Below are 24,651 nucleotides of genomic sequence, written 5' to 3'. Positions count from 1 at the left end.
AGACCTCCAGTGTAACTCGCTCTCTCGGACGTTTGTCACCCGCCTGACGCCCAGCAAACCCCAGGCTCCTCTTCTGTAAGGAAGCCCTCTTAGGTCCGTCCCTTTTACAGTCGGGGAGGCCGGTCACCTTCCAACCCCCTTCCAGCTCAGGACGTAACCCCGGAAAAGTTTCAGCGTGAGTGGGGAGGACACGGCTGATTCATAGAGAAGAACCCTTAAAAAGGGACCCGAACCAGCAGTCCAAGGAGCTAGGGATGTATTCCAGCTCTGAAGCCTGGCGGTGGTGATGGTGAGTGTGCTGGGGGTCTGCCCTTCTTCCCCAACTTCCCTCCAAGCACCTCAGCCCAAGGGACATCCCCGGGGACCTTGTCTTCAGGCTTCGCTCCCCCCACTTCACAGGTCTCCTCAGTAGGGAGGGGCCCTGTCCTCCCTGGGAAAGGAGATACCCCCACTGCTCACAATGTCAGCTCATGGCACGGCAGCTGCGTAGGGCAGCACAGAGGGCCAGGCCCGGAGTCGGGAAGACTCATCTTTCCTGGTTCAAATGCTGCCTCAGACCCTTCCTAGCTGTGTGGTCACTTAGCCCCGTCTGCCTCAGTATCCCCATTTGTGAAGTGAGCTGGAGAAGGAAATTGCAGACTGCTCTAGCAAATCTGCCAAAAAGCCCCAAATGGGGCTCGCGCTCAGACACGACTAAAAACAACTGAACCACCATAATAATAATAATTAAGCTTTGAAAGCAATTTACAAATATCCACGGTCTTATGCAATTTTCCAACTCCAGATTCTGGGCTCTTCCCAGGACAGAAAGGGAGGTGGGGGGAATGAGGGAGGAGCCCTTAGGTGTTATTCATCCCAGGCAGCATCTGTACTTTCGTGGAAGATTCTGGAGAAAGCTCAAAGGGAAGAGTGATTGTGGGACACCTCAGGAAATAATTTTGTGGTTGGGAGGGTAGAAAGATACAAGAATGGGCTTCCAGGCATCCCTCGGATCCTGCTGCTTGCCTTTCCATAGATCCTGGCCCCATGATCCAGACCTAAAAAGCAGAGCATGGGAAGTCTAAACAACTCCTTTATTTTGCAACTGAGAAAATCCAGGCCTTGAGGACCGGCTTCTGAGCAGCAGAGCAGGGACCAGACTCCAGTTCTCCTTCCTCCCCGCCAAGTCCTCCTCCTCTTACCCCACAATGCGCCTCCACAAAACACAAACCCTTAAAATAATACCCATTTGTTCCTGTTGCCTGGCTGCTCTTGGGGAAATGACATCTCTGTTCAGATACTTCCATCCCACTCTGGGGATCTATCCCACCCAGGTCAGGCCTAAAAAACCCCAACACCTTAGTGGGGAAGCAGAGGACTTAGCAAAAGGCCACACTTCTCCCTTCCTTCTGCCCTCAAAATAATACTTCTATTCAGATACCTCCAGGGTTCTAGGAGACCCCCCAGATCAGGCCTAAAACCCCCCAACACCTTAGTGGGGAAGCAGAGGACTTAGCAAAAGGCCACACTTCTCCCTTCCTTCTGCCCTGAGATCCATTTCCTCACACAGCAGCTGGCAGGCAACTCTCTGAACAAAGCCTGCCAAGCACGCTCTCCTTCATAATTCCATGAATGGGCAATTGCTATGAATTCTTACCTCTAGCTCCAAAGGCACATTAATTATAGATTTGGGCCTCAGCTATTAACATCTTGAACCTAATTTGAAAGAGCAGCTCCTCGCAGAGCCCAGGTCCTGTTGAGGAGAGGCAGATCTCATTTTCTCCATCCTGCCCAACTGTAGAAAGTGGCAGCACAATGTTTTGACCCCATTGGGTAATGAATCCTATGTTCTATTAAATTTGTTTCAAATGTTGTTTATTGAATTTTCTCCCTTGCAATATGCTGCTGTAGAGCACTCCCTTAGTTAGGAAAATTAATCAACAGCTGTGCGTCTTATGTTGATTATTCGCTTTCCTTATGATGTGCCGGAAGTTAATGAGTGTGTGCGGGTACAGAAGAGTGACAGGGAGTGAGTCTATTTTTTTTCTCTCTTTTTTGAGTGATTCTAAAGAAAGGGAGGGTCTTTTGGACCAAGGACAGAAGCAGGAAGAAAGCTGTTCATGCACCTGATCAGAGGACCACCCACCCATTCCCCTCACTTTACAGATGAGGAAATTGAGGCCCAGGGCGGAGCCCAGTGTTAAGCAACTGCTAATCATCCAAGACTGCAGGGGTAAGGAAGCAGTCTTCCTGATTTAGGCATGGTCTCTGGAGAATGATCACTTGGGGCTGTTGCCCTGGGTGCTGTGGCTCCACTTTAGGATGTGACGCCTGGATTTGAATCGGGTCCATTGCTCACGACCACGGTGACGTTGGATATGTCTGATGACGGCTCTCGCCCTCCAAGAATTATGGAGCTCGGATGGAATGGTTTTTCTCAGGTCCCTTCCAGTTCTTGGACCTCATCTGTGATTGAGGGAGCTGGAGCCGAGCATCCATTCTGGGAGGTCCCAAATAGAGGAAAGGGAAGGAAGTAAAGCTAGCAGCTGCGACTTCATGAAGCTTCCACAGCCAGTGTGAATGGGATTGGGGAAGAGAGGAACGAGCTTGGGATTAAGACTGGAATGGGGATGACTGAAAGAATAATTTACCAAATCAGTCCCTAATAAAGAATTAGGAGCAGTAGTGTTTCTCCCTCTTCCTTCTGCTAAGAGGAAAATGGCACTTGGTGGGTTCGTGTTTCAGGAAGAAAAGTAGAACTCTATTTTCTCCTGGTCACATCACATCCTCAGCTTCACCGTTCTCTCTCCTGGTCAGTACCTCCTGCTCCACTAAACTCACATCTCAATTCTACTCATTTGTGAAATGGAGTTAAGGAAACCATCTCCATCTGCCTCGAATGGTTGTTATATCAAACGAGAGCATGGGGTCATCGATTAGAGTGGATTGGAATGGAGGACTGAGGCTATTTGGTCCATCTCCTTTATTTTGCAGATTAAGAAAAATAAGGATATGAGAAGTTTAATGACTAGCCCAAGATCCTGTAGGTAGGAAATGTCATTTGACCCTCACAACAACTCTTTGAAGTAGGTTCTATATCATGATGCCTATATGTATCAGGAAGGGAAACTGAGGCTCAGAGAGGGAAAGTTACTTGTCCATGGGATCTGAACTCAGATCTTCTGCTCCAAACTCTGCATGCTTTTTCTTCTTTTTTTTTTTTTTTTTTTTAATTTTTTATTTTATTTTATAATTATAACATTTTTTGACAGTACATATGCATGGGTAATTTTTTACAACATTATCCCTTGCACTTACTTCTATTCAGATTTTTTCCCTTCCTCCCCCAACCCCCTCCCCCAGATGGCAAGCAGTCTTATATATGTTAAATATATTACAGTATAATTTAGATACAATATATGTGTGTAGAACCGAATTTTTTTTTGTTGCACAGGAAGAATTGGATTCAGAAGGTAAAAATAACAGTTTACATTCATTTCCCAGTGTTCCTTTTCTGGATGTAGCTGGTTCTGTCCATCATTAATCAATTGGAATTGGATTAGTTCTTCTCTATGTTGAAGAAATCCACTTCCATCAGCATACATCCTCGTACAGTATCATTGTTGAAGTGTATAATGATCTTCTGGTTCTGCTCGTTTCACTCAGCATCAGTTGATGTAAGTCTCTCCAAGCCTCTCTGTATTTCTCCTGTTGGTCATTTCTTACAGAACAATAATATTCCATAACATTCATATACCATAATTTTCCCAACCATTCTCCAATTGATGGACATCCATTCATCTTCCATGCTTTTTCTTCTACACAGTGTAGACTTGCAGTCAGAAAGACCCAACTCAAATCTAGCCTCAAACAATTTCTAGATATATGAGTTTGCCATTAAACTTCTCTCTGCCTCAGTTTCCTCAAATGCAAATAACGAAATCTCAGCATTATTGTGAGGATCAAATGAAATAGTACTTGTAAAGCACTTAACACAATGCGTGGCACATAGAAGCAGTTACATAAAAATGCCTTCTCCTTTCTCTCTCCACCAGGGATAATGTTTGTACAGAAAGCTCTTTAGGAATTCTATAATGCTAAACCTTATTATTATTACTGATCAGTACATCTGTGCGGCCAGACAGCCTTCTTGCTCAGATCTGCAAACGCTTCACATGCTTAAAGTGTTACTTGACCCTTAGTCCTGCCTCCAGATACTGACCCATTCCAGACAAATGTTTGTGACCCTGTGTTCTCTTGGAAACTTCTTATTCTATCTTGAAAATGCTAGAGTAGATGACTTTGCAGTTTCCTTTAGTAACTGGAACTCTTCATCCCTACAACCACTCCTGCCTTCTTCATACCTAAGGGATTAGGAGAAAAAGTCCCCAAATGATGTGCAAATCTCAGTTAAGCATTTCTGGGGGAGGGAATTACATGGGGCCCATTCAGTGAGTAGTAGGGGATGGCATGGGGAAGAAATTTCTGACCATCGGGCTTTGGCAGCTCCCCCAATACAACCGAGTCTCCCTGGACCTAATTAGAGTGTTGCTGATGAAGCAGGACTGAGCTGCCAGCAGACGTAGTGTTTGGGAGAGAAACTCTGAATAAAGCATGAGGATTGGAGGGCCAGTGGGGAAGGAAAGAAGAATGGAATCCCCTTATCTGTCTGCTTTGTCCCTTGTGCTGACTAGGTAGCTGATGAGGATGTAAGGAGGGTGAGACATTCCTGGAATAGGGTGGAAAGTCAAGAACTGAGAAGCCTTAGCCACTGGCAGCTAAGAATTGCAGTGGATAGAGTGCCTACCTGGAGTTAGGAAAACCTGAATTCCAATATAGCCTCAGACACTTACTAGCTGTGTGACCCTGGACAAGTCCCTTAACTCTGTATGCCTCCATTTCTTTATCTGTAAAATGAGTTCAAGAAGGAAATGGCCAAGCATTCCAGGATCTTTGCCAAGAAAACTCCAGAGAGAGTCACAAAGAAAACAAGTGAGCAACATTAGCTTTCACATCACTAGTTCTCCATCCCATCCAACAGGCATTTATTAAGTGCCTACTAAGTATAAATCACAGCTTTAGATGATGAGATAAAACATTGCAACAACAAAATCATCCTTGTCCTCTGGGAGCTTATATTCTCGTGGAGGACTTGGGGGCTATATTTCTGTGGCTGCTCAAGCTGTCCACTCGGCCCAAGCTTCTATTCTTCAGCCCCTGAGAGTGCCTGTGACTGAGCTGGTTCCCCTGGCTCCCAGTTACCTCATTTGCAGGAATTGCACTAGATAATTTCTAAGGTCCTCCCGGATCTCGATCCCATAATATCCATTGGATATCATCACAGCAGTAAGGTGAGGCTGGCTAAGTAGGAGAAGGGATAAGCGTGGTACTAATGTCATTTGTGGCTTCCTTCATTACCTGGCCGCCCAGCAATGGACAGCTGGGTTGATTTCTGTTTCATGACTTCTGTCCAGTCTTCTGTCTTTGTTTACTCTGGTGACTCTGGCTTGTCCAGGCATTCTAGTTACCCTTTTGGATTTGTTTTAGACCACATTCTTCCCCCATGACACCTCCTGCAGACAAATGCTCTCACTCTAGCTCTGTCATTTACCCCCATTGTCTTTAGCTCTGATTTTATTTTAAGAAAGGCAGGGAGAGGTCTAGGATCACAGAACTCCCTCTCCATCCAAGAAAACCACAGGGGAAATCTCTTTTAAAATTAGGAATTAGGAAGACAGTTCCATCTCTTCTGTCAAGCAATATCTTCTTCCCTAACTTGGTATCAGACCTCTCTCTACATCTCCCCCTGACTCCCTACTCCAGCTAAATCCCTTCCTCCGAAGGACCAAAGTTGATTTTGGCACAAAGAGTGCTATAGCCTCTTTCCCAGAGCCTTCTTAACTGCCTTTCCTATGAGCACAGAATGTTGTTTCCCGGCACAAAGCAGGCCTGAATTTATGAGACTGCTCTTCCAAGATGGACGGTTCGCATATGGCCCCAATCAGTCATCTTTTGGTTCCATTATTCCCCCCTCCCCTTTTAAAGTACCAATAAAATTCCCTTTGAATAGTGCTCTGGAGCTTCTGGGAAGCCGTGCCCTGTGTCCACGCATGCATTACCATTGGGATCAGCGGAGGTGAGAGATGGCCATGCTGTGTGTGGAAGGTACAAAGCAGACATGATAGCAATGCGCCCACTGTGACTGGCGTACACTGACCCACTCCCACCAAGGATCCTGGCCCAGGTCAATCAATCCTTAATAATAATCTTCTAGAGGTTCTCTAGCACTTTCAGCCTAGAAACACTTTCTAGGCTCCTTTGTGAGGTAGAAAGCCAATGCTTGCTGTTTGCCTCACCTGGATAAAAAAACAAAGTCCTCAGAGGTACAAAGCTACTCATTCCCTAGTGCAGCTGCTAGGAAGGGTCAGTCAGGATTTGAACCCAGTTCTTTTGTCTTTAAGCACACTGCTCTTTCCACTATGCCATATTTGCCTGTTTGTATACGAGAGAATCTAAGCAGCTCTCTGAAATTTCCTCCCAGGCTAACGGTTCTGCTCTGACATGTGTGGTATAGATGGTGTGGGGGGACTCTGTAAATACTTCTATGTACATGGTGGATACATGCCGTTATGCGTATAGTGGGCATGCTCTGTGGTAGGAGTATGTCCTGTGTGGCTTGCTCTTTATAGCTTCCCTGGAGGAAAAAGAGCTACAATCATTTCATCTCTTCTTAGACTCATGTCCAACACCATGAGTCTGTGCAATCTGCATCCAATTATGGCAGCAGCAGAACAGAGAAAGTCTCACTGATCCGGTGCAAACTTTTTCTGGGAGGATGGGGAATTAGTGGCGATGATAATGTGGGATTGTGATTCTGTGGTTGGGGGACAGGAAAATGGGGAGGGAGAGAGAGAAATTGAGAGAGAGGGAAAAGAAGAGAATAATAAAGGGAAGGAGGAGAGGGAGGAAGGGAGAGAGAGCAAAAAGAAGTGAGGGAGGAGGAAGAAAGGGGGGGAGAGAGAGAGAAGAAAGAAAAGTAGGAGGAGAGAGAGGGGGAGAAAGAGAGGGAGAAGGCGGAACAAATGACCCCTGGGGTCCATTGGTAAATTTAACTTAGTTATGACCTTTGGCTCTCGGTCCTCCCCCAATACTGCAGAGCTCCCAAAAGCCAGGGTTAGTTTTGAGAAGAGAAACAGCAAGCATTAAACACTGAAATAAATACAATCACTTATTGATCACAGAATCATTAAAAAACAATTACAAACCAAAGGTAAATAAGGCTGAGGATATAAAGCCAATAGGATTCTCCTTCAGAAAAATTGCAGGCAGCTTAGGGATCAATAGACTGGCAGCCCACCAGAGGCCTCAGCATTTTTTTTAAAAGTTGGAATCCCAAAGGATTTTCTCCTTTACTCTTGCTCAGATCAGGGACATGTTACCCTACTTATAAGAGTTCTGGAATGTGCGAGTCAGTTCCAGAAGCCTCGGAGAACAGGTTCAATAGCACCACGCTGGGTCCCTTAGCAGAGCAGGACTTTCCGGGGGATCAATAGTGCCTGAGGCCTTTGGGTGGTTCTCTCCCTGGGGCCTGATCACTGCAGACTGCAGTGTGAGATCCACAAGGCAGTAAAATGGCCATAACCTCCAGTTCCAGGGGGGCATCATTCATCCTCAGTATTCCAGAACCCTGAAACCCTTCCCAAGGCAGACAGAAGGCTAAATAATTTAACGAGGGCCCACCCTGGCACCCAGCCCCAGATTTGTGTTCTGGTGAAAGATTCAGGGCAGATGGCCCGGTGTTTAAGGACCAGTGAAATTAAGTCGAGGTCCAGGATTTGATGGGGAAGGAGACAATCCAGCTTTTGCCCTAGTTCTCCATTATAGAGTTCAGGGTTTAACCCCAGCCAAGCACTTGGCAAACAGGGAGCCAGTGCCCACGTTTGGCTGATGGGAGGATACGGATGGTTCGATGCTCCTCCATCCCCACTCCTGGAAACACCACCCCGGGTAACTACAAACTAGATAGCTAGGTAGGAAAAAAGCTTAAAGATATAATAGCTAGCCTTTTAAGGAGCCTGATATAGCTTTAAAGACTATAGATAGCTAGACCTTTAAGGCTTGCAAAGTGCTTTACATACATTATCTCACTTGATTCCCTTATCCTACTTTACACAAGAGGAAACATATTCAGAACTCATGTCCTATCTATGCCAGGTCAGAACCTTCACTTTCCTACCCAAGGAACCTCAAGCTCATTCACTGTTGATAATCCCCATCCCCACATTCCCTGGGGGTATACATGCTAGTAGTGGGAGACATCCTGATTTCTTTAGTTCTGCTGCCTGGAATTAACCTGTATCTTATGCCCATTAACAGGGAGATGAAACTTTGAACTTTTTTTTTTTTTTATATTAGTTTTTCTTCTCTGCCCCTAACCTGAGTAATTTATTCATGACCTTTCCCCTGCAGCATCTTTAGTTTTCTAGTCATAATCATGTCCTCTGGCAGGAATCCTTTCCCCTGCGGGTGTTACTAATTACTCCCTGCAGATGGGCTTATTGGTGCTAAAGATAACACAGGAGGAAGAGGCCGGGTAGGGAATGAAGCTTCCTTACTGGGGGGAGAGAGAGGAGGGAGGGAGGGGGCTGGTGGTACATTCCTTGGGGAGAGGCAGATTCTTCCTCTGGTGCTTGATGGATTATAAAATAGGGATCAGGATAGCCATACCTCTCTCCCTCTGCCTGTCTCTCCCCCGGTCTCTGTCTCTCATCCAATGAGATAACTCATGTAAAGCACTTTGTAAACCTTAAATACCGGCCGGCTATTATTATCCTTTACAATTCTGCTCCAGCCTATCATTCCAGGCTTAGGATAACCTCTTCTTCTTCTTCGTTCCCTCTATGTTTCATTCAAGCTGGCTTGCTGGTTGTCATCCCATCGACCTTCTCTGTATCCTTGCACAAGCTCTTCCCCAAGTGCAGAATGCAATCCCTCCTCACCTTTTGTCTCTCAGAGTCTCTGCTTTCTTTAAGATTTGGCTCAGAAGCTTCCTTCTAGAAGGAAGTACAAAGTTGTGAGAACCAATTCTCCAATTATTTAAAAAAATTTTTTTTTCTTAACTAGACATTATTTCATTGGTTTAGGGAACTCAGTGGGAAAAATCTCCATCAGTACATATTGAAACTTGCTGTGCAGCTTTCTGGGGGTGGCTTAAGGCAGTAATCTCAAAGTGGGTCTTAGACCCCTACGAAGCTGTGATCTGTTTCCAGGGAGGCCACAGACTGACTCCTACGGGTTGTGTGTTCAACTTATCGGAGTTGGAAGATAGATTGAATTCCAGCTTGTCTCTAACAATCCCACTCATCCTTATCTCCCAAAGTGTTCCCTTTTCTGCTGCCAGCCCTCCATTCCTCAAATTTTTTTATTTTTTTTTCCTCCTTGCATTTGGAGAAGGTCAGAACCCAAGCACTGTCTGGGCACCAACTTGCAGCAATTGAATAGGTGTTATTGGAGAAATCTTCCTCAACCTCCTAAGGTTTTGGGTTTATCATATTATTATATTATATTATATATTACTAAGTCGCCCATCTCAGATCACAGGAAGGTTGAGGCAGGAACCCTTGGGCTGAGGATCACAGCAGTGACCTGAGAGTAAGAGCCCTCTCCCCACTTTTGTTATGGGGGAGTCACAAAGGATGCATGGTATAATAATAAAACTTCCCTGTTTTTGTGCAAGGTATCACCTGGTCCCTGTCTGTAATCTTGGGGTCAGCTTGGGCCCTCACTACCTACTGCTCCATATACACAAATGATTCCTAGCTCCACATTTGTTCCTCTCTATTTACCGCCTTCCTTCAGGCACTCCTCAGTTTTCATGTGGACTTTTAGGAGTTGCCTCCTAACTGGCTCCTCACCCCAAGTCTCCCTTCAGTCCATCCTCCAGGCTGCAGCCTTCCTACAGGTCTGATCTGCTCACATCCTACGCCCACTCCATTAGCATTACAGCTTCCTGTTACCTCCAGGAGAACATGTGTGGGAGAGTTTGTATGTACATACATATGTGTGCTTGAGGGCATGCTCCTGAGTGAGCCCGATTTAAGTCCATCCTCCCACATAGGCTGGCGGGGTGGCCTGGGCCAGTCATTTCCTTTTTAAGGGCTTTGGGTAACTCTTTTTAATCAGGGAAGGGCTCAGAAAGCTCCCTGCCCAGCTGTGGCCAAGCTCAACCTTTTTGTGTACTTTCTGCAGAAGACTTCAGACAATTTACAACATAGCCCAAAGCACTCCCTGTTTCCAAAACACTCAGGTGCATAATTCAGTTGCTAAGAGCTGCTCCCCAGATAGAAGGTAAGTTCCTTGAAGGAAATGTTTCATTTTTGTGTTTGTACTCCAGAGTCGAACAAGAAAACATACAGATATTACATACCCCAAAAAGAGGAAGTTAAAAATGTAAAAAAGCATGCTTCAACAAGCACTCAGATTCCATTAGTGTGCTCTCTGTGGAGACCGACAGCATTTTTATCATGGTTTACATTGATAGAGGGAGTATCTTCAAGCTAGGACTGCCCCACGTCAGTGAAACCACAGATTCACTCCTTATGTCTATTTTGTGTAAGCTCTTTAATGTATGTAATTAGTTCAGAAAAAGCCTTGCCTTGCTGCCCAATGGCAACTAGATAGCATAGGAAGAGGGAAAAGCAGCTGGGGGGGGGAGGGTTGGATGAAGATGAAGGTTGAGGTACAGTGAGATTGAAGACTAGGACCTTATGATAAGATAGAGAAATTTTAGATTTCTGTATCATGGAAGTAGGATACTTGAGGGCAATGACAAGATCAAGAGTATGGCTGAGGAGGAATGAAAGCCAAGTTCATAAGAGTTGAGGTTGATGAATACATCAACATAAAAATTCTTTTCAGTAAGTACTTATTATGTATCAGGCATTGTACTAGATGTTAAAAATATAAAGGAAAAAAAAATAAAAGCAATCCCAGCTCTTAAATTGATTACATTCAATCAAAGTTAGGGAAGAGAAGGGTGGAAACATGTAAATAAATACAAAGTATGAATATATTAAATTTAAGGTAAGTCAGGGGAAGTGTTAGCAACTGAAAGACAGAGCTAAGCCTTGAATGTAGTTGAGGATTCCAAGAGGTGCAGAAAAGGAAGGAGTTCATTCCAGGCTTGGAGGACAGACTGTGTACAAGGTCACAGACATTAGCAATGGAATGTTATCAATGAGAAACAAAATGAAGCTTATGATGCTGAGTGCTGGAGGAGAATAATGTTAAGATGGGAAACAGATTGGAGTCAAATTGTGAAGAGCTTAAAATGTCAAACTGAGGAGTCTGATTTTATCTTGGAGGCAATATAGTATTGATGATTGATTAAGATACCTTTCTGCTTTCCCAGAAGAGGGAGGATGCCAAGGGCTATGGAGATCCCAAGTAATTTCTAAGGCCCCAATCAGATTCTGCAATACCTGTGCAGAAAAATGTGTTCCCTGATCCGAGCCTATGCTCTCCATCATTCCATATCTGGGAATAAGTTGTTCTAATAAGACCTTACTTACTGTCGAGGCAGTTGCTCGGCCTGAGGGGAATGCCTCCCCCCATGAGGTCAGATGGTCCGCTATGACCAGCAAGTTTTTGAGGTGACCCTGTAGAGATATTGGGCTTGCACTTTATGAATTATTGTACAGTCATCCTTTCCAGGCTTATCATGAAGGAGACTGGGAGCCTATTTTAGAGACAAAGGATTTATTTGTTAAGAGATATGTTAAATCATTGCTAAAACGGGAATTTCAACAAAAAGGGTTAATAGCTCAGACTCCTCCTCTAGGTTTCCCTGTTCATAGAATTCAGGTTGGAGATTGGGTGTTGATCCGTTCCTGGAATGACAGAAGCTGACTCCGTGCTGGGACGGACACTGACCTCAGACACTGCGATTCGCATCCAGGAGCGAGGCTGGACACCACACCAGAACAAAAGGACCTGTGGTGCACCTTTATCAGAGTGGACAGTTGAAGATAGGGGAGACCTCAAATTATATTTGAGGAGGGGACTTCCACTGAATGGGAACACTGATTCTGAATCCAGTGCAGTGTAACTGTATGGCTTTTCTTTTCTTACTTTGGGTCTTTTTGCCTGTTTGGAAGCTGAGCTGATAGTGGGGGCTGGGCCTGGATATTCAAAGGGTGCCTTTGACCAGGATTTGTGAATCAAGGTCAGCCATGGGTTGGCCAATTAGAAAAGAATCTTAAAGGGACCCCAACCCCCACCAGTATCTGCTAAGTTTTTGAGCAGGAAGGTAGCATGGTCAGACCAGTATTTTAGGAAAATCAATTTGGAAGTTACTCTAGTACATTATTGATGGAGCCGTGATTTGTTCCAGCTATTCTAGGAAGCAATTTGGAACTATGCTCAAGAAATTATTAAACTGTAAATATTCGTTGACCCAGCAATACTACCAACAGGTCTAAAGAGATAAAAGAAAGAGGAAAAGAAGTCATGTATTAAAAAAAAAAAAATGAAAGCAGTTCTTTCTGTGATTGCAAAGACTTGTAGCAGTTGAATGTGATAGAATACTATTGTGCTATAAGAATTAATGAAGAGTTTATGACCCGAAAAAATATAGAGGGAAGTAAAACGGATAATTTTGATTACATGAAGTTAAAAAGGTTTTGCACAAACAAAACTAATGCTACCAAAATTAGAAGGAAGATGAAAAATTGGGGAAAATTTATAGCAAATTTCTCTGATAATGGCCTCATTTCTCAAATATGTAGGGAGCTAAGCCAAAATAAAATTTATAAAAAGTATGAAACATTCTCAATTGATAAATGGTCAAAGAATATGAACAGTTTTTAGAAGAAATCCAAACTATCAACAATCACATGAAAAAATGCTCTAAATTACTACTGATCAATGAAATGCAAATTTAAAACAATCTGAACTACTATCTCATTCCTATCAGATTAGCTAACATGATAGAAAAGGATAATGACAAAAGCTGAAGGCATAGTTGAAAAATTGGGACTGTTGGTAAAGTTGTGAACTGATCCTACTATTTGAAGAACAATTTGTAATATACCTAAAAGGCTATAAAATTGCACATACTTTTTGATCCAGCTACATTACTACTAGGTTTATATCTGAAAGAGATTAAAAAAAGTAGAAAAGGATTTATTTGTATATAAATATTTATAGCAGCTATTTTTGTGGTGGCCAAGAAATGAAAATCAAGGGGATATCCACCAACTGAGAAATGACTGAATAAATTGTGGTATATGATGTATATGTGGTATAATGGGATATTATTGTGCATTAAAAATGATGAGGATGATTTCAGAAAAACCTGGAAAGACTTACATGAAATGATGCAGAATGAAGTGAACAGGATTCAGAGAACATTGTACAGAATAAAGGTTGCAATACTGTATGATGATCAACTGTGAATGACAGCTCTTCTTGGCAATGCAATGATCCAAGATAATCCCAGAAGACTAATGATTTAGAAAAAATGCTATCCATCTTCAGAGAAAGAACTGACGGCATCTGAATACAGACTGAAACACACACTATTTTTCACTTTTTAAAAATTTTAGTTTTCTTCTGCACAATGACTAATAAGGAAATGTGTTTTCATGATAACACATGTATAACACACACACATATCTCAATTTATTGTCTCAGGGGGAAGAAAAGGCAGGAAGAATATAATTTGGAACTCAAAACTTTAAAAAACTGAATGTTAAAAAACTTTTTACATGTAATTGGGGAGGGAAATAAAACATTATTTTTAAAAAGTAAAGGAAAAAAGACCTTTCTATACAAAATAGTTGTAGTAACTCTTTTGTGGTAGCAAAGAATTGAAAATTGAAGAGATGCCTATCAACTGGGAAATGGCTGTTGAACAAGTTATGCTATATGATTGCAATGGAATATAATTGTACTATAAAAATGATAGAAAAGTTTCAGAAAAACCTGGAGTGACTTATATGAATTAATGCAAAAATGAAATGAATGGAAATATGAGAATATTGTACATAATAACGGCAATATTGTAACAGCAATCAACTGTGAAATACTTAGATACAATAGTCTAAGATAATTCCAAAAAATCCATGATGAAGAATGTTATCCATCTCCTGGGGTGGGGAAAAACAGAAAGAGAGGTGGAGAGGGAGAGGGAGAGGGAGAGGAAGAGGGAGAGGGAGAGGAGGGAGGGGGAGGGAGAGGAAAAAGGGGGAGGGGGGAGAGAGAGGAAGAGGGAGAAGGGGGAGGGAGAGGGAGAGAGAATGGACTGATAAAACTGAGTGTAGATTAAAGCATCCTTTTCAATCTTTATTTTTCTTGTTTTGGGGAAATGTGTATGTTTTATTACTAACATGGAAAATGTCACTAAAAATGTGGAGATATGTTTTGCATGGCTTCACATGTACAATCAATATAGTGCATTGCTTCTTAGGAGGTGTAGAAGAGGAGGAAAGGAGTCAACATTAAAATTTTTGTACATGAAATTGGGAAATATCAAACATACTAAAAATGACCCCACAATTTTGGAAGAGATGATACATGCTTATCATTCCTGATTGAGAAGGGATGAACTGAGAGTGCAAATCAAGACACATCTTTTTTGGACATGCATGGCCAATAAAAGAATTTCATTTGCTTGATTATTCACATTTCTAAATGGGATTTTGTTTTTCTTGCTTTCTCATCTGATTGGGAAGGTGGGGGGAGAGAGGAATGGAAAGGAGAAAATTCAGATCTGAAAATAAAATTAAGTTCAATTTTTAAAATTAAATTAACGATTATGTGTAAGATGGGTTGTGGGCAAAGTTTGGAGTTGAGAGGACAGACTGAGCCAGGTTTTGGACTTCAACAAAAAGGAAAGAGAATGACCTTGAGCGTGTAGATAATTGGCCCCAGTATCTGGAATGGTTGATTTATAAGCATAATGACAGCTAATACTCATACATTGGGTTTACAAAGCACTTTACATATATTTCATGTGATCTATCATGCTAGTGTAAGCTACAAAGGAAGAAAAGATACTGAGCATGGCACAGTGGATAGGGCACTAGACTTGGAATCAAGAAGATCTGAGTTCAAATCGTGACTCAGATACTGACTAGCTTTGTGATTCCGGGTAAAGTCACTTAACCTCTTTCTGCCCGTTTCCTCTTCTGTAAAATGAAGGGATCAGACTCAGTAGTTCATAAAATGCTTTGTAGTTCTAAATGTATGATGACTGGAACCAGCGGATCTGTGTTGTGGGGGAAAGGAGCTGGGATGGGAGATGAGAGAAGGTACCTAGAAAGGTTGTGTGTTCCAAAGGTATCTGGGTTTCTATGAATACAATAGATAAGTGGCTCTTGCCCTCCCAAGTCCTTATCTGACTCTGTCCTTCCATTTCCCTTGTGCCCTCCAGAACCACAGTTCTTTCATCACCAAACTTCCTTCATCTTAGACCATTTCTTTTCATAATCCTTACATACTCCTGTATTCACAGGACTAGTGGCAGGGGAGGATCAGCTTCTGGTAATTAAAGGCACTAATAAGAACATTTGAGAGTAGAGGTCAGGGAAAGAGATGAGCTTTTTTTTTTTCCTTTTTGTAAAATGCAGTCAGCAGTTTTCTGTTAGTAAAGTTCCACAAACCATAAGGACTCAGTGAGGGAGAACCAAATTCAGCCTTTAGTGAAATGAAACAAAATTTTAGTTCTTCACTTTGCAAATTAAATGTAATTTTTTTGTTTGCTTGCTTGTGTTTAAGTCCCAGGGTGGTTCCCCTTGAGCCAACAGTAGGTATTAAGCTAAGAAACATCAAATGAGGGAGTGGGGGTTGGAATGGAAATGTAGTTTTGGGGAAACATTAATACTCTTCCATCAGACTTTTCCATGATTTAGTTTTGTGACCACAGGCAAATCACTTCTACTGTTGTTTAGTTTGTAAAATCAGTGTTTCTCAAACTAACTTAATTGTGGAATACTGGGGGTCTCAAAGTATGCTAAGGGGAACCCTAAATGTTGGTCTATAGATATGGGATACCTTAGATTAAGGGACATCTGGGAAATTTTGGATCTCAGTAGGGGAAATTAAATCCATTTTTATGGTGAATAATTGTTGCCTATCCTAAATATTTTTGATATGTAATTTATATATACATATATATTACATATGTACCTATATTATATGTCCACATAGCTAATATATATGTTTATTGGGGTAGAACTATACATCACTGGTAAATTCACTCTACCAATGCAGACTGGCACATATCTGTTATAGATGATCTTGGGCAGTAACCAGGAGTACCAAGAAATTAAATGATTTGCTCAAAGTAACCCAATCAATATATGCCAGAGGTGGTCTCCCTGACACTTGTCTAGGTTTCTAACCATGATGTATATTTTAGAGGGTAACATGTCATGAACTTTTGCTTTTCCTCATAGAGCTTACTGTCTGTTTTTTTTTTTTTTTTTATCTTTGGTCAGATAGATTTATTCTTGCTTTTTAAAATAACATTCTTCAGGAAACTTCCAATAGGATTACTGGGTCTAAAAGTATCATTTTCTTTTTCTTTTTTTTCCTTCATAATGTTTCATTTATTTTTTCCAGCTAAGTTTCTTTTTCTTTTTTTTTAAATTAAAGTTTTATTTTTAAAACCTATGTATAGATAATTTTCAACATTCATCCTTGCAAAACCTTGTGTTCCAATTTTTTTCCTAGGAAGCAATCCAAGATATGTTAAACATGTGTAATTCTTCTATACATATTTCCAGTATTATCATGATGCACAAGAAAAGTCAGCTCAAAAAGGAAAAAAAAAGAGAAAGAAAACAAAATGCAAGCAAACAACAAAAAGAGTGAAAATACCATGTTGTGATCCACATTCAGTTCCCACAGTCCTCTCTCTAGGTATAGATGGCTCTCTCCATCGCAAGATCATTGGAACTGGCCTGATCACCTTAGTGATGAAAAAAGCCACGCCCATCAGAACTGATCATTGTATAATCTTGCTGTTGCTGGTTCTGCTCACTTCACTCAGCTTCAGTTCATGTAAGTCTCTCCAGGCCTCTCTGAAATCATCCTGCTGGTCGTTTCTTACAGAACAATAATATTCCATAACATTCATATTATTCATTCTCCAACTGAGGGGCAACCACTCAGTTATGGAGCCACTACTGAGAGTTTTAGAAAACTTTCTCCACCCCTTTAAAAAGCTTGGGATATGTTGGGCTACCTGACCAAGGTCTCTTCCAAATCAAACATTATATGATGCTTATATTAAGAAAAATAAAATTGGGAAGGCAAATTGATATATTTATATATATATATAGATTTATATATGTATCTATAACATATAATGAATATAATAAAGAATTTACTTTTACCCCTATTCTGGCTAGAACTCAGTTGTCAAACTGAGGCAGTCATTGTATCGATTCATATCAATAAAGAAATATTTATTAAGCACCTACTTACAGTGTGCCAGGCATTGTGCCAGTGGCTGGGTGCTATAGTCAAAATGAGAGGAAAGGAGCAAGAAAGGGGTGTTTCAAAGATTTTGGAGACCTTGTAGAAAAAGTGAATCATTGCTTTTCAGATTAGTATTTTCATGCCACAGTCCCATCCATGTTTCTCAGAACCCTTTCTTCTTCTCTTAGACCTAGTGCTCCAAACCTACCAATGGCATAAAAGAAAGAAGAAAAATGTCTAAATGAATTTGTTCATTTGGGTGATGAAGCACTGGCTTTCTTCGCCGGCGTGTAGGGTTCAATAACAGTGGACAGGGTTTCAAAAAATTGCAGCATAAATAGATGAGCCCTTTAAGGTAATAGAAACTCTGTCATCCAGGGGTGAAATATTGCCTCTGAGCACAGTTGGGGGGTTGGGGAATCATTCCCTCTCTTGTCTTCCTCCCTGCCCTCTGTACAAGTGGTGGAGCTGATGGAGAGCATTTGAAGTTGAGGAATGGCTCTGCTGACCCTTATCTGCCAGACACCCCCAGCTAACCCCCTGTACTCAGTACATGCAGTGGGATGAGAGGGGGGAAGACGTTCTGGGAAATAAAGACAGTCTTTGCCAAGATGGATGATGTCTAGGGAAGGCACAGAAGCGGCCATAATTAGTTCTGGAATCGAGAGGGTGAATTCATCAGCTGCAGAGCCTGGCCTTCATCAAATAAGTGGAAAGCTGGCCAGAGTGGAGGGAAGAATGGGAATGGACACCATGGGAGTGGTTTTCTCCCTCCTATTTCTGCTAAAGAAAATGTCTGATGGCTGTTGCAGCTAACTTGTATCCAGAAAAAACTTAACTTTATCCATGTTCCTTTCTGCCCTTACCCTCTCCTTCTTGTCCTACAATCACAGAAATGGAAGGTTTAGAAAGGCCTTCTAGTCACCCAAAATGGCTGGTCTACCAGATCGGGGGAGTTATCAGTATAAAATACCAAGCCAACAAATAACATCTGACAATTTACCCCCAAAGAGCTCAGAAACAGTGACTTGTGAGTTACTGTATCACATTTCGGCTACTTGTTCATTTGACAATGAGGATAGCAGAAGATTTAACGTTCCATCCTTAATGGCTGGAAATAGCCTATTCCCTTCTCCCTTCCAGTCTCTACCAGACTCTGTTCATGGGTGGTTGCTTCCCTCTGGGAACCTCATTCTTTCATCTTTCAGAGAGGGATCTGGTCAGTTATTCCAGCTTCACTTAATCTTCCCAATCTAGGAAATCTCCCCCTTAGCTCCAGAAGGATGGAGCAGGGCAGGAACCTTGAACTAAATCTTTTTTCTTTTTGACCAGAAAATGGCCAAAGTTATGGCACTGTCTGAAGAGCCTTTGCTCTAGGACAGCATGGGAAGAAGGCCATAACTAAGAATTACGGGTCTTTGTTTTGACTTGCCTCACCTCTTCCAGGTTTCAGGTCGGCTAATAGGCTAACAGAGGCAATAGGGAACCAAATTTACCTCAGTATTTGAGTGCTGAGGAGCAAGATGGAGGTCTCAGGTCAGTGTATGTTGACTCTGAGTCAGCAGAACTATCCAAAGTGCTGAAACAATGAAAATCCCTGACATGAAAGCACATTACAACTCTATCTTCTATTGGTATTTCCATTAGTATTGAGAACACTAATCCAGTGTCTATTTATGGTATGTCTGGGTTCTCAAAAAGGCGATATGGTATTGTGGTACTGGATACTTCAGATGGTTATTAGTGTGTGAAACTAGGCAAGCTACTCAAGCTTTCTCTAGACCTTGTTTTCTCCAACTGTAAAATGAAGATGAAGTAGGACTATATTATCTTAAGCTCCCTTCCAATTCTAAATCTAAAAAGAGCATGCCAGAAGAATGAAAACTCTGGCAGGTCTTCCCAATTCACAAAGGTTTACAAGCTGCACATCTATTAGCTCCTTGTACCACTCAGGTTTACAGAATGTAAAAGTTGTAAGTGATTTTACACTCTCTTACTCACATTTCTCAACTTTAAAATTATAAAACCAAGGAACAGAGATGCAAGGTATCTCTATTTCTAATTTACAAAATGTACCCACTTCTCTAATTACTAAGAGAGTTTAATTGATTTTATCAGTGCTCAACATTAAGTTTTTAATAAACCATTTAATTAAAAAGTATACATTTTCTTGCCCCAATGTTGGCACGCTGAAAACAAAGTTTCCTAACCTCTCCAATATTCCCCCTCTTTTTTTCCTCTCCTACTTCCCCCAAATACCAAATATCCAGATTACTCTGCTCCAGGGCACTTTAGGAATCTGCATTGCATTCCTCCCTTCCCACCCCACCCCCTACATGTTCTTGGGCAAGCAGGAACTTTGTTTTCCTCAAAGACACGGCACTCTCTGTACCCCAAAGTGAGACTCTGTATTGGCAACTCCTGAGGATGAGTAATCCTGATACCCTGCCCAGTGGCTGGGCTCTGAATTAAAAGAGCCCCATCTGTTTGGGGTGGGTAAAAAGGGAAATCTGTAAGAGGAAGCCAGTTTCACCAGGGCATGTTAAGCTTACTTCTTGTTCTTTAATCTCTATGTGCATAAATGGCCTTTCCTGTTATGATTTCTTTCCCCCTTTCTTCTTTGATTCTATCACTGTTAGTAAAATGTGTTTATTAATTTGGATATAAGCAACTTATTATGGGAGGGCACTGCCTTAGGGAAGAGATACCTGTGGGGGCTTATGATATGGCCCCTAGCCTCTTATAGAGTTTTCAGTCTAATAGTGGGTGTAACATAAAATAATATGTTAAATGAACTAATATTTGAATTGGGCTTTCAGAGGATAGTTAGGAATTTCACAGGAAAAGGATAGAAGGACATTTTAGGGAACAGCATGAACAAAGGCACAGAGGTAGGAGAATACAGATTTTTTTCAGTAACTAGAAAACTAGTTTGGCTGGAGCATCAAGCTTGTGGTGAATGTGAATATGAATCATGGAATCTAAGAGCTGGCAGGTACCTCACCTATTAAAAACCACTCCAAGTCAAGGAACTTTTCTGAGGCGGGGAAACTCATTATTTCCCCAGGAAACATTAAGTTTTTCCTTACATCCCATCAAAATCTCTCTGAAAGATTCACCCACTGCTTATAGTTTCATCCATAGAAGTCCCCCTTGTGCCCTCAGAGCATCCTTTAAATGTTGCTGACAATTATCATGTTCTCCCCTAAATCTTCTCTCTCCGTGCTAAGTATCCAATTGATCTTCCTGTGGCATGGTCTCAAGACCCCTCACTACCCCTAGATACTTTTTGTTTTCTTCCTGTTTTAGGATGTTCTTCCTAAATTGTCACACCCAAAACTGAACTCAGTCCTGTGGGTGTGGTCTCACAAGGAAAAGAATGATCACTTCCCACACTCTAGCTCCCTTCTTTTAAGGTAGACTAAGATTGCATGAGTTAATTTTTTTTTTTTCTGCTTTATTTCAATCCTGACAAATACTGAGCTTAATTCATAAAAACCCTCAGATGTTTTTTTCATATGAATATTTTCTAGCCATGCATCTTCTAACCTTGACTTGTAAAGTTTTTTTTTTTTAATTAAAGTTCAGAATAGTATATTTACCTAAAATAAGTTTCATTCTTTTAGATTTAATACCTAAATAACCTTAGGGTGGTGAGTCAGGGAGATCTGAGTTCAAATCTCAGATCCTGAATAGATATATGACCCTGGACAAGTCACTTAATCCTGTTTGCCTCAGTTTCCTCACCTGTAAAATGAGATAGAGAAAGAAATGGCAAACTACTCTAATATCTCTGCCAAGAAAATCCCAAAATGGGATCACAGAGAGTTGGATATAACTGAAATGACTGAATAATGTTGTTTACAGTGTCCTGACTTTTCTTTGATTCTCTTTTTTCTCCAACATGATTAAAAAAAAACCCCCAAAAAACCCCACTTCCAGACTCAGCTCATTCTGAATTTTTAGTTTTTCTGACAATAAGAAATAAGGCTGGGATGGCAGTGTGCCATCAAATTGTAGAGGGTCTCAAATGCCAGTCAAAACTGTTTGATCTTTATTAACTACTTCAGTAATCATAATGTTGTGGTAGATGATATAAGTTCTAGGAACTTAAAAATTCCTGTCTTTGCCTGACACCCTTTAATAACAACAATCTTTCCTATCTGTAGAGCATTTATCTTCTGAAATTCAATCACTGAGATAGCTAAGTGAGGCCATGAGACCCAGAGCTCTGGAGTCAAAACACCAGAGTACCTATCCAGCCTCAGACTCCTAGCTGTGTGAGCCTAAGCACTTAAACTCAATTTGCTTCAGTTTCTTCATCTGTAAAATGGGAATAATAGCATCTACTTCCCAGGTTTGCTGGGAGGATCAAGCAGTATAAAAGTAAGATGATAACTGTAAACCACATTGTTCAGTGTCTGGCACAAGGCAGGGGTCAGGTCAGTGTTAGTTATTATTATTATTATTCACAACTCCCATCTCATGGCATCTCTCACAGCCTTCTGCAACAGTCCTTTCTTTGAGAAAGAATTACAGTTTCCATTTTAAAGATGAGGAAACTGAGGCCTGGAAAATTTAAGTGATTTGCCCAAATCATGCAAATCCATTTGGAGCACAGCCAGAACTTGAATCCAGGTCCCCTGGCTCAGGCTGGCCCACTGCATTTTATACACTCTGTCCCAATTAAATAGACACACAAGCTTCCTCTTTTCCCTGCTCTCCCATCTTATATTTTCTCCTAGGAAACAGAAACTGCAGTCAATACATTACTGTTCACTCTGACTCCTCTGACCCTTAAGCACTGTGAATCAGGGCAGCTGCTTTTTTCAGTGCCCTGGGCTTGTTTGTCAATTGATTACAGAAGCATAGATTTATTGCTGCAAAGAAGGATGTAAGGAAGAGAGGGAGGGAGAAAGGAAAGGAGGGAGGAAAGAATTGAAAGGGAGAAAGAAAGAAAAAAGGGAGAGAGCACGAAAGGGAGTGAGGAATAGAGGGAAGGAGGGAAAGGGAGAAAAAGGGAAGAAGGAATGAAGGAGGAAAGATGGAAGGAAGGAAATAAGGGAGAGAGGAAGAAAGGAGGAGGGAGGGAGGGAAGAAGGGATTAAAGGGAAGAAAGAATAGGGAGATAGGATGAGAGGGAGGGAGGAAGGGAGAGAAAAAATGAAGGAAGAGAGGGAGGAAGAAATGGGAGGAGGGAAGATGGAAGGAAATAAGGGAGAGATGAAGAAAGGGAGGGAAAGAAATTAGAGGGAAGAAAGGAGAAAGGGAGAGAGGATGAGAAGGATGGAAGAAGGGAGAGAAAAAGGGAAGAAGGAAGAGAGAGGAGAGAATGGAGGAGGGAAGATGGAAGGAAAGAAATAAAGGAGAGAAAAAGGGAAGGAGGGAGTGAGAATTTACTTATTAAACATCTCCTATTTGCCAGGCACTGTGCTAAGCACTATACAAATATTTCACTTGATATTTATGGAAACCCTGAGAGGTCGGCATTATATTGTCATCCCTATTTTAAAGTTAAGGAAACTGAAGTACTTAACTAAGGTTAAGTGACTAGCCCAGGGTCACATAGTCAGAACATGTTAAGTGTCTGAGGTTGGATTTGAATTCAGGTCCTCCTGACTTCAGGGATGGTGCTCTATCCATTGCACCACCTAGCTGCCCCCTATGCTTTTAAAGTACCTACTGAAACATGGCTCTCTTCAATACTGAGATGATTCAGATCAGTTCCAACTGTTCAGTGAGGAAGAGAGCCATCTACACCCAGAGAGAGAACTGTGTGAACTAAGTGTGGATCACAAGATAGCATTCTCACTCTCTCTGTTGTTTGCTTGCATTTTATTTTGCTTCTTTTTTTTTCTTATGTGGCAAGATAATTGTATATGCATGTATATATTGGATTTAATATTTATGGTTAACATATATCAGACTACTTGCCATCTAGGGGAGGGTGTGGGGGAAGGGGGGAAATTGGAACACAAGGTTTTGCAAGGGCTAATGTTGAAGAACTGTCCATGCATATGCTTTGAAAAATAAAAAGCTTTAATAAAAAAAAAGTCCCTAATGCATTCAGAACTAAATACAAGGGGAGATAGACAGGAGGTTTGTCCTCAAGAAGCAAATCTAATCTAATGAGGTGAGAACATGACACAAATAAAATGAGTATTACAATTTTCTAGAAGTGAATAAGAGAGCCGGTGGAGGTTCCGGGAGGTCGGGGGCAGAGAGGAGGTCATGACTGACTGAAAGGCTCAGGGAAGGCTCCCTGGAGGAGGGAGGTTTGGAGAGAGAGAGGAGGTACAGAATTATGACAGTCAGCACTGGTCCAGGGGACAGCAAACAGTTCAGTGTGACTGGAACACGAAGTTCCTGAAGGAGAGTTTCAAGAGATGAAACTGGAAAGGCTGGTCTCAAATGTCAGCCCAAGGAGTGTAAGCTCTTCTCATTAGGAAACCACTGAAAGGTTTTCAGCAGAGGCTTGACAGGAACAGATTTCAGCATAAGGTATCTGAGTCCGACATCCGTGTCCTACCCTACTCCCTTCTCTTTGTGTGTCTGTGTGTGGAAATACCGACTTAGCCCATTCCTGAGCTCTCTGTCTCAGTGCCCATCCCCTCTGTACGGGGTAGTTAATCACAATGCACACTCCGTGCCCTGAACTTTTCAGAGTTCTCACAATCACGCGCAAAACAGAATTACTAATTCGCTGGAAAATCAGCCATACCTCCCCCTTCTCAGGAGAGAGGTATGAGACTAGCGATATAGAAGGTGCTATATGCTCCCATATACTGTTATTGTATCAGTTAGCTTTGATTAAATATCTTTGTTAAAAAGTTGGGCTTAACGACTACTCTGAAGGACTTAGGATGAAAAATCTTAATCTATACCCAGAAAAGGAACTGATTGTATCCGATTAGAGAGTAAAGCATATTCTCTCCATCTCTGTCTGTCTCTGTCTCTGCCTCTCTCAACTTAATTTTTCTTGCGGGTTTTTATTTTCATTAGAGTGAGAGATCTTATTTTTTTTTCACAACTTGCTTTTATGGAAATGTTTTACATAACTTCACAAGTGGTTTCTTAATTGTGGGTAGACATAAGGGAGAGAGCTTAGAACTCAAAAAACGTAAAAAGAAATCTAAAAAAAAGTTCTGTTCAGAGTATATGGAATATAAGGAGAAATGACAGAGAACA

At 41.7% G+C, this 24,651-nt stretch overlaps 1 protein-coding gene across 7 annotated transcripts in view; it reads right to left on the bottom strand.

Moving 5' to 3' along the window:
• Positions 1–24,651, bottom strand: part of MEGF11 (multiple EGF like domains 11) — a 433,182-nt gene that overhangs the window by 37,515 nt on the left and 371,016 nt on the right. The window lies entirely within an intron of this gene.

Source organism: Sminthopsis crassicaudata, chromosome 2 (genome assembly GCF_048593235.1).
Source record: "Sminthopsis crassicaudata isolate SCR6 chromosome 2, ASM4859323v1, whole genome shotgun sequence".
NCBI classification, from domain to species: Eukaryota; Metazoa; Chordata; class Mammalia; order Dasyuromorphia; family Dasyuridae; genus Sminthopsis; species Sminthopsis crassicaudata.
Note: the sequence above shows the minus strand (reverse complement) of the source record. Positions and strands in the feature narration are given on the sequence as shown.